The following is a 12,703-nucleotide window of genomic DNA, read 5'->3' as shown; positions in this document are numbered from 1 at the left end:
AGGCCTCGGATCCGAAGCCTCTCATCAGGACCGAAGCTGAAGCCTCTCAGGAGACCGAATCCGAAGCCATCAGACAGCAGCCTCGCATGCGAGGGTCCGAAGTCTCGGCCCCCATCCGAGAGGCCTCGCAGACGGCCCCTTTTTAACGGTTTTTCGACTACGACTTCGTTTTAACTCCGTTTTTCATTATTTTAACGTGGGATTTTCACCCAAAACTTTATTTTATAAACTAAGGCCCCAAAATATATAAATCTCCAGGGTTTTTATAAAAATGTATTAAAAGAATTGGAGGTTGGACTAATTATTGAGGGAATATTTGCTTTTCCTTATTTTATGACAAAAGCAAGCCACCACCACCTCACTCTATGATCAGCCACTCTTTCCCACTACTCCTTGTCACCTTAGTGGACCTTTACACCCAATCTCCAGCTCTTCCCACGTTCTAAGAGCTAGAGGATTGATCCTCTCTCCTCATTCTCCATAAAGTTCTTTCATTCTACACTTACCAACCAAAGGACACTCTCCAAAATTCTCTCATCTTTTCTCTCAACTTCAAGAACTTCAAGGCTTTCTCCAGAGATTTCTTCCTTCAATTAGTAAGTATCTTCATCATTCACATAATTATTAAACTCCATTCTACTCAAATCATTGATATCTTACACAAATTCCATCTTATTCGGTGTTAGATTCTCGAATCATCAAGACATCTTCTTAGTGTTCTTGGGTTGAACACTTCCTCTATCTCACTTTCATCTACTGAAATCACATAAGGTGAGTTCATACCCCTACATTTACATGTTTTTCTTAAGTTTTAAGGGGGGAATACAAGTAAAATCATCAAGAACACAATTAAACTTTTTCTATCAGATTACATCAGAAAAGATGAACTTCGATCACGGACTGTTTTTGTCAACTTAAATATTTTAGTTTTCAAAACTGTTCCAGGTGCAAGTAGTTCAAACTCTTAGCTTTAAAATGGCTACTTGCACATCTCCATATGATTTTTCTACAATTTATGGTATTTTTACAAAACTGCCTATCATTTCAAAGGCAAACCCAGACCAGTCTGTGATTATGAACATTTTCACCTCTGTTAGAGATCACTAAAAATCATGATAAAATTTACGAACAAACTAGACTCATATTCCAAACTCTCAGAATTTGCGGATTTGGATTTAGAGCTTTGATGATTTTTCAATAAATTTTCTAAGAACAGTAACAGAAACTGTATACAACAAAAAGTTGTTGTCAATTTCATTTCACCTTGTAACATGTTGAGCAAGGTGTATATCTTTATGTGATTATATGTTATTGCAATATATGACATTTTATCTTAATATTTAGACACACATCAGTTTACAAATGGATTTGGACATATAAAATATAAAGAATAACAAGTGATTATAATCAAAGTACAACCGATACATTCAAACATTTAATAAACTATTTTGAATATAGTTTGCATACATTACTACGTACTACCCTTGGTTGATAAACTATAATAGGTATAGTTTATGGTACATTACATAATACATACATTTAAAAAGGGTACATTTATACAAAGGGTATTTTCATTAAGCAAGGTACGGCCATACGGTACCAAGTTTTCATAACACGTAATTCCGTTAATGACTTCTGTGAGACATTCGATTCAATTTACAAATAAGTCATGTATTATAACTAGAGTCTCCTCGAGGGAGAGCGTGATACTTGTGTATAGATCTATATTGGGTTTGACAAACCCACACCTAAACTGCATGCAACAGTTAGACCGATAGGTCTGGGGTGACAAATGTCATAACATTTCCGACGCCTGAAGAACGTCGTTTCAGGCCAACTAGGTCATAGCATGGTTATAATAACTCACATGTGGTATTAACAAACATAGAATTTACGGGGATTTCACTAAAATCAAACGAGTTTATGTCGATTTAAACTTGCATTGTTTTACTATAAGGAACGAACACTACTTGTACATTTCGGTCTTTGGGTTTTAAGACTACATTTACACATTAAGGAAAATATTGGATTTTCTGGAACGAACACTACTTTTACAAGAAAAGGCTTTAATAAACTCACATAAAGTATTAATGAATATTGGAATTTATGGGAACTTCATTAAAATTAAACGAGTTTATGTCGATTTAAACTTACATTATTTATTATAAATATGACAAATTACTTATACATTTCGGTCTTTGGATTTAAGACTGCATATACATTTTAAGGAAAATATTGGATTTTTCTAAAACAAATACTACTTTTACAAACGAAAGGCTTTTAATAATACCAAACAAAAGCTTATGAACTCACCAACCTTTGTGTTGACACTTTTTCAAACAACTTGTATTCTCAGGAAATCATTAAACATGTAACCAAGTGCTTTTGAGGATGGGACGCTAAGGCGTCTACTATTTCATATTTTGTCAACATATTGTAATTGATTCGTAAACATGTAATTCATACAATGATGTAACTTTTTCAATTATATATATGTTGGTTGTGTTTGCTTGAATTACTATTACAATTGTTGTTATGATACTATACATGAAGTCCTCCACCCCCGGACGTTTCCGCCATCCTTGGTTTGGGGGTGTGACAGATTGGTATCAGAGCACAGTTTATGGTGAATTAAGTATATCAAACCACATAAGATATACAAACTATAAACACAATTGGGACTAATAGTCTCTGATTTGTGCATTTTTCAAATAAATATACTTTTAGAAAATAAATGATTTTCTTGATTAAAGTATACATACATACATTACATGCGCACATGGTATCATAACTAGCGAAAACATAAAGCAAAAGAAGAAGAGTTGAACATTTTGATTATGCCTTAGTATATGTGGATTAAGTATGGGAAGGATATAGCCTGATCAACTATATCTGTCCGGGAATTGACTTGCATATACCGGGGGATGGTCAGGATGGGCAACAAATCTAACAAACCTAATAACACACTACAAAGGATACTTTAAGAACTCAAAACTAAACATTTACAAATACTATAGGAGTATTTTGTGTTACTATAATAAATTATCTGAGAATTAAATAGGTCTTTATTTATAGATCAATAGCTGCTAAGTGGATGCGCTAAGGTCATATGTAACTAAGATGCTATAGACTTAGAATTTATGTATCTTTGTTTCACTTCCTGTCCTTGTTTGGTTGTGGTCTTGGAGTTAGGGTCATCTATTCGAAGGACTATTATATCTTAATCACATATGATTGGTATGCACTTTGCAACTAATGAAGTAACCGATAAAGATCTTTTTAAAACATAAATATATTAATTATGTCCCGACTAAATTAGTATGTGTGAAACTTTTACAAACGGTCATATACTTGGAAACAAGAAGCTGCTTTCCAAATGTTAAAACAAGCCCTATGCAGAGCACCGATCTTGTCTCTCCCAGAGGGAACCGAAGACTTCGTAGTGTACTGTGATGCTTCGAATCAAGGCCTCGGATGTGTGCTCATGCAGAGAGGGAAGGTTATCGCGTATGCATCAAGACAGCTTAAGACGCACGAGGTTAGTTATACTACGCACGACCTAGAATTAGGAGCAGTAGTATTCGTTTTAAAGATCTGGAGACACTACCTCTACGGCATGAAATGCACTATCTTCACTGATCACAAAAGTCTTCAGCATATCCTCAATCAGAAAGAGCTCAACATGCGACAGAGGAGATGGGTAGAGTTGTTGAATGACTACGAGTGCGAAATTCGTTATCATCCGGGCAAGGCCAATGTAGTGGCCGATGCTCTAAGCAGGAAGTAGTACTCGGGCCGCCGAGTAAAATCCTTAACAATGACAATCCATTCCCACCTGACCATACAAATCAAGGAAGCTTAACTGGAAGCTTTGAAACCAGAAAAGGTGGCAGGAGAGACATTAAGGGGAATGGATAAAAACTTAGAAGTCAAGGATGATGGAGCACGTTATATCATGAACCGGATTTGGACACCGAAGTTCGGTGGACTCCGAGACGTCGTCATGAATGAAGCACACAAGACTCGATACTCCATCCATCCCAGGTCGGATAAGATGTATCTGGACCTCAAGAAATTATACTGGTGGCCGAACATGAAAGCTGAGATTGCTACCTATGTGAGCAAGTGCCTGACTTGCGCCAAGGTCAAAATCGAATACCAGAAACCATCCGGGCTATTACAACAGCCGAATATACCTGAGTGGAAGTGGGAACGAATAACCATGGACTTCATAACCAAGCTGCCTAAGACATCGGGCGGGCTTGACACCATATGGGTAATCGTAGACAGATTGACCAAATCAGCACACTTCCTACCGATAAAAGAAACCGACAAGATGGAGAAGCTGACTAGAACGTACATCAAAGAGATTGTACGACTCCATGGTGTGCCGATATCCATTATCTCCGATAGAGATAGTAGATTTACCTCACGGTTTTGGCAGTCTCTACAAAAATCCTTGGGAACTAGGCTTGACATGAGTACGGCCTACCACCCACAAACCGACGGACAGAGCGAACGAACCATTCAAACGTTGGAAGACATGTTAAGAGCTTGTGTGATAGACTTCGGTAAAGCATGGGATACCCATCTACCGCTTATCGAATTCTCCTACAATAACAGCTATCATACTAGCATCAAAGTCGCTCCATTCGAAGCTCTTTACGGTCGCAAATGCAGATCACCCCTGTGTTGGGCTGAGGTGGGGGATACACCGCTAGCTAGAGGACAAGTCTCTAATAGCACCCTCACTGGCCCTGAAATCATAAGGGAAAAGAGTCTCGAGATCGGCAAAAGAGTTACGCAGACAAACAACGCAAACCCTTGGAATTCCAGGTGGGTGATCGTGTACTACTAAACGTTTCCCCTTGGAAAGGAATGATACGATTCGGCAAACGCGGGAAACTAAATCCAAGGTACATCGGGCCATTCGAAATCCTTGCTAGGATTGGGCCAGTAGCATACAAACTTCGATTACCTCAGGAACTCGACAAAGTACATCCCATATTTCACGTGTCGAACCTAAAGAAGTGTTTGTCTGGTGAGACACTCGTAATACCACTCGACGAAATCGAAGTTAACAAAAATCTCCACTTCGTGGAGGAACCAGTCAAAATCATGGATCGGGAAATCAAACGAACGAAACAAAGTCGTATTCCCATCGTGAAGGTCCGTTGGAACGCTAAACGAGGGCCTGAGTTCACCTGGGAACGCGAAGATCAAATGAAACAAAAATACCCACATCTTTTCCCAAGCTCTTGATGTCCCAGTCAAATGCAAATTTCGGGACGAAATTCCTTCTAACGGGGGGATGATGTGACAACCGTCAAAATTGAGTCAAGTCAAAGTCAAACAAAGTCAACAAGTCAAAACCAATCGACTCAATTAACCCTTGTATATTAGGGTTTACACTATGTAATTACTGTACAATGCAATATCTTAATGAGAGAAACATCATTTGGAAAGTTCGTGTGTTGAATTTCCTAAGTAAACATTGAACCAAAACGATAAAACATTATTGCACACTCATCGGGAGTGTGTACGACACTAAAACACGGTTTAATGGGGTTTATGAACCTTGAGTTGTGAAGCCGGACACTCAAATTAATCACAAACGAAACCTCTCTAAATCATTTTCACTCTATCTCTTTCTATTTGAAATCTCTCCCAAATCTCTCCCAAATCTCTCTCAAAAGTTAATTTAACTTTTTGTAATCATTTGGGTCATATCGACCCTTAACCGGGTCAAAAATCGCTTGAAACGGGGTAAAAACGGGTAAAATAGCCTTAAGGACCTGAAACTGAAGCTTCAGGACCGAAGCCTCTCATCCGAGGCCTCGGATCCGAAGCCTCTCATCAGGACCGAAGCTGAAGCCTCTCAGGAGACTGAATCCGAAGCCATCAGACAGCAGCCTCGCATGCGAGGTTCCGAAGTCTCGGCCCCCATCCGAGAGGCCTCGCAGACGGCCCCTTTTTACCGGTTTTTCGACTACGACTTCGTTTTAACTCCGTTTTTCATTATTTTAACGTGGGATTTTCACCCAAAACTTTATTTTATAAACTAAGGCCCCAAAATATATAAATCTCCAGGGTTTTTATAAAAATGTATTAAAAGAATTGGTGGTTGGACTAATTATTGAGGGAATATTTGTTTTTCCTTATTTTATGACAAAAGCAAGCCACCACCACCTCACTCTATGATCAGCCACTCTTTCCCACTACTCCTTGTCACCTTAGTGGACCTTTACACCCAATCTCCAGCTCTTCCCACGTTCTAAGAGCTGGAGAATTGATCATCTCTCCTCATTCTCCATAAAGTTCTTTCATTCTACACTTAGCAACCAAAGGACACTCTCCAAAATTCTCTCATCTTTTCTCTCAACTTCAAGAACTTCAAAGCTTTCTCCAGGGATTTCTTCCTTCAATTAGTAAGTATCTTCATCATTCACATAATTATTAAACTCCATTCTACTCAAATCATTGATATCTTACACAAATTCCATCTTATTCGGTGTTAGATTCTCGAATCATCAAGACATCTTCTTAGTGTTCTTGGGTTGAACACTTCCTCTATCTCACTTTCATCTACTGAAATCACATAAGGTGAGTTCATACCCCTACATTTACATGTTTTCTTAAGTTTTAAGGGGGGAATACAAGTAAAATCATCAAGAACACAATTAAACTTTTTCTATCAGATTACATCAGAAAAGATGAACTTCGATCACGGACTGTTTTGGTCAACTTAAATATTTTAGTTTTCAAAACTGTTCCAGGTGCAAGTAGTTCAAACTCTTAGCTTTAAAATGGCTACTTGCACATCTCCATATGATTTTTCTACAATTTATGGTATTTTTACAAAACTGCCTATCATTTCAAAGGCAAACCCGGACCAGTCTGTGATTATGAACATTTTCACCTCTGTTAGAGATCACTAAAAATCATGATAAAATTTACGAACAAACTAGAGTCATATTCCAAACTCTCAGAATTTGCGGATTTGGATTTAAAGCTTTGATGATTTTTCTATAAATTTTCTAAGAACAGTAACAGAAACTGTATACAACAAAAAGTTGCTGTCAATTTCATTTCACCTTGTAACATGTTGAGCAAGGTGTATATCTTTATGTGATTATATGTTATTGCAATATATGACATTTTATCTTAATATTTAGACACACATCAGTTTACAAATGGATTTGGACATATAAAATATAAAGAATAACAAGTGATTATAATCAAAGTACAACCGATACATTCAAACATTTAATAAACTATTTTGAATATAGTTTGCATACATTACTACGTACTACCCTTGGTTGATAAACTATAATAGGTATAGTTTATGATACATTACATAATACATACATTTAAAAAGGGTACATTTATACAAAGGGTATTTTCATTAAGCAAGGTACGGCCATACAGTACCAAGTTTTCATAACACGTAATTCCGTTAATGACTTTATGAAACATTACATAACACATACATTTAAAAAGGGTACATTTATACAAAGGATATTTTCATTAAGCAAGGTACGGCCATACGGTACCAATTTTTCATAACACGTAATTCCGTTAATGACTTCTGTGAGACATTCGATTCAATTTACAAATAAGTCATGTATTATAACTAGAGTCTCCTCGAGGGAGAGCGTGATACTTGTGTATAGATCTATATTGGGTTTGACAAACCCACACCTAAACTGCATGCAACAGTTAGACCGATAGGTTTGGGGTGACAAATGTCATAACATTTCCGACGCCTGAAGAACGTCGTTTCAGGCCAACTAGGTCATAACATGGTTATAATAACTCACATGTGGTATTAACAAACATAGAATTTACGGGGATTTCACTAAAATCAAACGAGTTTATGTCGATTTAAACTTGCATTGTTTTACTATAAGGAACGAACACTACTTGTACATTTCGGTCTTTGGGTTTTAAGACTACATTTACACATTAAGGAAAATATTGGATTTTCTGGAACGAACACTACTTTTACAAGAAAAGGCTTTAATAAACTCACATAAAGTATTAATGAATATTGGAATTTACGGGAACTTCATTAAAATTAAACGAGTTTATGTCGATTTAAACTTACATTATTTATTATAAATATGACAAATTACTTATACATTTCGGTCTTTGGATTTAAGACTACATATACATTTTAAGGAAATATTGGATTTTTCTAAAACAAATACTATTTTTACAAACGAAAGGCTTTTAATAATACCAAACAAAAGCTTATGAACTCACCAACCTTTGTGTTGACACTTTTTCAAACAACTTGTATTCTCAGGAAATCATTAAACAGGTAACCAAGTGCTTTTGAGGATGGGACGCTAAGGCGTCTACTATTTCATATTTTGTCAACATATTGTAATTGATTCGTAAACATGTAATTCATACAATGATGTAACTTTTTCAATTATATATATGTTGGTTGTGTTTGCTTGAATTACTATTACAATTGTTGTTATGATACTATACATGAAGTCCTCCACCCCCGGACGTTTCCGCCATCCTTGGTTTGGGGGTGTGACAAACTGCGGCCAATGTCTTGGCAATCGGGCATGGCAAAGGGAAGAAGAGAAAGAACCCTTCTAAGGGTACCAAGGGTAAGACCCTTGAAGGCTCCTCTTCAAGCAAAACCAAGAAAGGTATTGTCACTCCTTCTGCTAACCCTAATGAGGCTGAATGCTTCTATTGCCATGAAAAGTCGCACTGGAAGCGAAACTGCCCAAAGTACCAGCAAGATTTGAAGGATGGGAAAGTAAAACCCAACCATGCAGGTATATACACTATATTGTCTAATAACTCACCTCATTCTAAGTCTTGGGTCCTTGATACAGGTTGTGGTATTCACATATGTTGTGATTTGCAGGGACTAAAAAGAAGTGAGAATGTGGAGCAGGGAAAGATAAACTTGATCATGGGAAACAGGAAAGCTTCACATGTCACCAAGATAGGAGTTTATTCCTTAGTGCTAAATAGTGGGTTTACATTAGATTTGAATAAATGTTATTATTCGCCAGAAAGGGCAAGAAATGTTATTTCCTTTCATGCATTGTATAAACAAGGTTTTACCTTTTATTTTGATAATAATAATGGTAGTATTGATGCTTTCTTTAATAATGTTCTTTATTTTAAAGCATTACCTTGTGATGGCGTGTATGAAACTGTATCTGTTGTAGATAATCTAGGAAATAATGTATTGTGTATTAACTCTTCCACTAGCTTAGATAAAGCATCCTTATGGCATTGTCGTCTTGGACATGCAAGCAAGAAACGCATAGGCCAACTCCAAAAAGATGGAGTCTTGGAGTCATTTGACCTAAAGTCAGATGATAGTTGTGAATCTTGTTTGCTTGGTAAAATGACAAAGTCACCTTTTACTGGCACTTGTGCTAGGGGTGAAGGTTTGTTGGACCTCATACACACGGATGTGTGTGGACCCTTCAGAACCGCCACAAGAGATGCTAATCGGTTCTATGTGACTTTTACTGATGATTTTAGTAGATATGGATATGTCTACCTAATCAAGCATAAGTCAGAAACCTTTGAGAAATTCAAAGAGTTTAAGCAAGAAGTGGAGAATCAGTTGGGCAGGAACATTAAGATGCTTCGATCCGATCGTGGTGGTGAGTATCTTAGTACTGAGTTCCTTGACTATCTTAAGGAATGTGGGATTGTCTCACAATTGACACCTCCTAGGACACCACAGTTGAATGGTGTATCTGAGAGGCGCAATCGGACCTTGTTGGACATGGTTCGTTCCATGATGAGTCGAGCTTCGCTACCAATCTCATTTTGGGGGTATGCCTTAGAGATTGCCGCCCATATCCTTAATCTAGTCCCTACAAAGAAGGTTGCCAAAACACCTCACGAGGTGTGGACTGGAAAAGCTCCCAATCTAGACCACATCAAGATTTAGGGTTGCGAGGCTTTCGTGAGACGCGAGACTCACGATAAGCTCGAACCCCGAAGCGAAAGGTGTATTTTCATCGGCTACCCACAGAAATCCTTTGGTTACATCTTCTACAGACCCAGTGATAATGTGGTCTTTGTAGCAAGAAGAGGATTCTTTCGAGAGAGAGAATTCATGAGCCAAGGAGACAGTGGGAGGCAAATTGAGGAAATTCAAGAGTCAAGTGGTGAAGGAACCTCAAACCCTAGCCCTCAACCTGAGGAGGAAACTCCTGTTGAGCCGACTGAAGAATCTATACCTCTGAGGCGTTCCACCAGAGTTAGGAATGCACCTGAGCATTATTATGGTTTTCATATTACTGCAGAAGGTGAGACACTTATCAATGATAACACACTGGTAAATCTGGATGAGCCTAACAGCTACACGGAAGCCATGGCAGGCCATGAGGCTGCTAAATGGAAAGAGGCTATGGATAGCGAGATACAGTCCATGTATGACAATGAAGTTTGGAACTTGGTTGACAATGTACCTGATCGTAAGATAGTTGGGTGCAAATGGATCTTCAAGAAGAAGACCGACATGGATGGTAATGTACACACTTATAAGGCACGACTGGTTGCAAAGGGTTATTCTCAAACTCCGAGAGTTGATTATGATGAGACCTTTTCAACAGTGGCCAAGATTAAGTCTATTAGGGTTCTGTTAGCCATTGCTGCATTTCATGATTATGAAATATGGCAAATGGATGTTAAAACCGCTTTCCTTAACGGAAAGTTGGCTGAAGATATTTACATGGTTCAGCCAGGGGGTTTTGTCAGTACAGAGTACCCCAGTAGAGTGTGTAAGCTCGAGAAATCCATTTATGGATTAAAACAGACACCTCGCAGATGGAATCTTTGCTTTGATGAGAAAGTCAAAGAATTTGGCTTTTCAAGGAGTGAAGATGAATCTTGTGTCTATATCAAGGCTAGTGGGAGTATAGTCAGCTTTTTGGTACTGTATGTGGATGACATACTACTCATAGGAAATGACATCCCAACCCTGCAGGAAGTAAAGTCCTGGCTTGGGAAGTGTTTCGCTATGAAGGACCTTGGAGAAGATGCCTATATCCTAGGGATAAGGATTTTGAGAAACAGGAGTAAAAGACTAATTGGACTTAGTCAAAGCACCTATGTGGACAAAGTGTTGAAAAGGTTCAACATGCATAACTCCAAGAAGGGAGAGTTACCCATCCAAAGTAACGCCAGATTGAGTAAGACACAAAGCCCTAGTACTGAGGCTGAGATAGCATAAATGGGTCGAATACCTTATGCTTCAGCTGTAGGATCGATCATGTATGCTATGACGTGTACTCGACCTGATGTAGCCTTTGCTTTGAGCATGGTTAGCAGGTATCAGGGGAACCCTGGCAAGCCACACTGGACTGTGGTAAAGAGAATATCCTCAAGTACCGATGGAGGACTAAGGACTGGGTCCTTACCCTCGGTGGCAGTGAGGACTTAAGAGTTGTAGGGTACAGTGATGCTAGCTTTCAGACTGACAGGGATAATTTCCGCTCTCAGTCGGGCTGGGTCTTTACTCTAAACGGAGGGGCAATTACTTGGAAAAGTTCCAAGCAGGAGACAGTGGCTGATTCCACTTGTGAATCAGAGTATATAGCAGCAAGCGAGGCAGCAAAGGAGGCTATATGGCTAAAGAACTTCATCGGAGACCTTGGAGTTGTACCAGCTATAAAGGAGCCAATGGAGATTTTCTGTGACAGCAATAGTGCGGTTGCCTTAGCCAAGGAACCAAGAGATCATGGGACATCCAGACACATTGACAGAAAATATCACTTCATCAGACATCGAATAGAAGAAGGAATCCTCGTGGCAAAGAGGGTATCATCGGATGAGAACCCAGCAGATCCCCTCATGAAGAGACTGACTCGGGCTAAGCATCTCCAGCATGCTCGGAGCATAGGGCTGAAGGATGATATTAGTTTTAGTAGTTAGATAATCTTGAAATTTGTAAAATGTAATTGACATTTGATGATAAATAAAAGCTGTTATTTATGAGTAAAGTGTTGCTATCTCTTGTCAATCGTTTACTATTATTTCTTTTTGCATGTTTTGACTTCCAGAATAATTATGTTATGGTTTATATCATATTATTCAAACTCTCCATAGTCGGTCATATGTTTGAAGTAGATATGAATCAAGACTGTCATGGGTTGGCTTGTAGAGGTCTAAGATGTTAGACAAAGCGGGGCTACAGCACTCATGAGTGCTCATAAGTTCTGAGTATTGGATTCAACCCACGCTCACTTGTATCACTTCATGGAATTTATCTCGAGTGATCGTGAGACCGTAATATCATATAAGTCTTCAAACCTAGAGATATGATTTGTTGCCTATGAGTTGGTTATGCATTGATTGCACGAAAACGCATTGGTAACTCGATGTTATAAACCGTGCCTTTGTGTGTAGTTCAACAAGTAGTAGAGCAAACATATGAGTCAAAGTTTATCTGTTCCTTCTAGGATTAGAAGCGATATCTGGGCCCCTCGATGATTTTTGTTTTGACCTATGTACCGGGCCCGGTCAGAACTAAATTGATGTGTTCAGTTAAGTTCTATGTCAAACAAATCGGAAATCAGGAAACAAATGTTGGACAATAAGCAAGACCATGTTCCATGTATTTGTCCGGCTGATATCTAGAACAGAGGATTATATGATCACTTATCTAAAATGGCGCCTCATAGTTCAACGGAGTTTAAACAGCTAC

This window comes from Lactuca virosa, chromosome 4 (assembly GCF_052849685.1).
Source record: "Lactuca virosa cultivar CGN04683 chromosome 4, Lactuca_virosa_CGN04683_v6, whole genome shotgun sequence".
Taxonomy (NCBI): Eukaryota; Viridiplantae; Streptophyta; class Magnoliopsida; order Asterales; family Asteraceae; genus Lactuca; species Lactuca virosa.
This window is presented reverse-complemented; position numbering follows the sequence as displayed.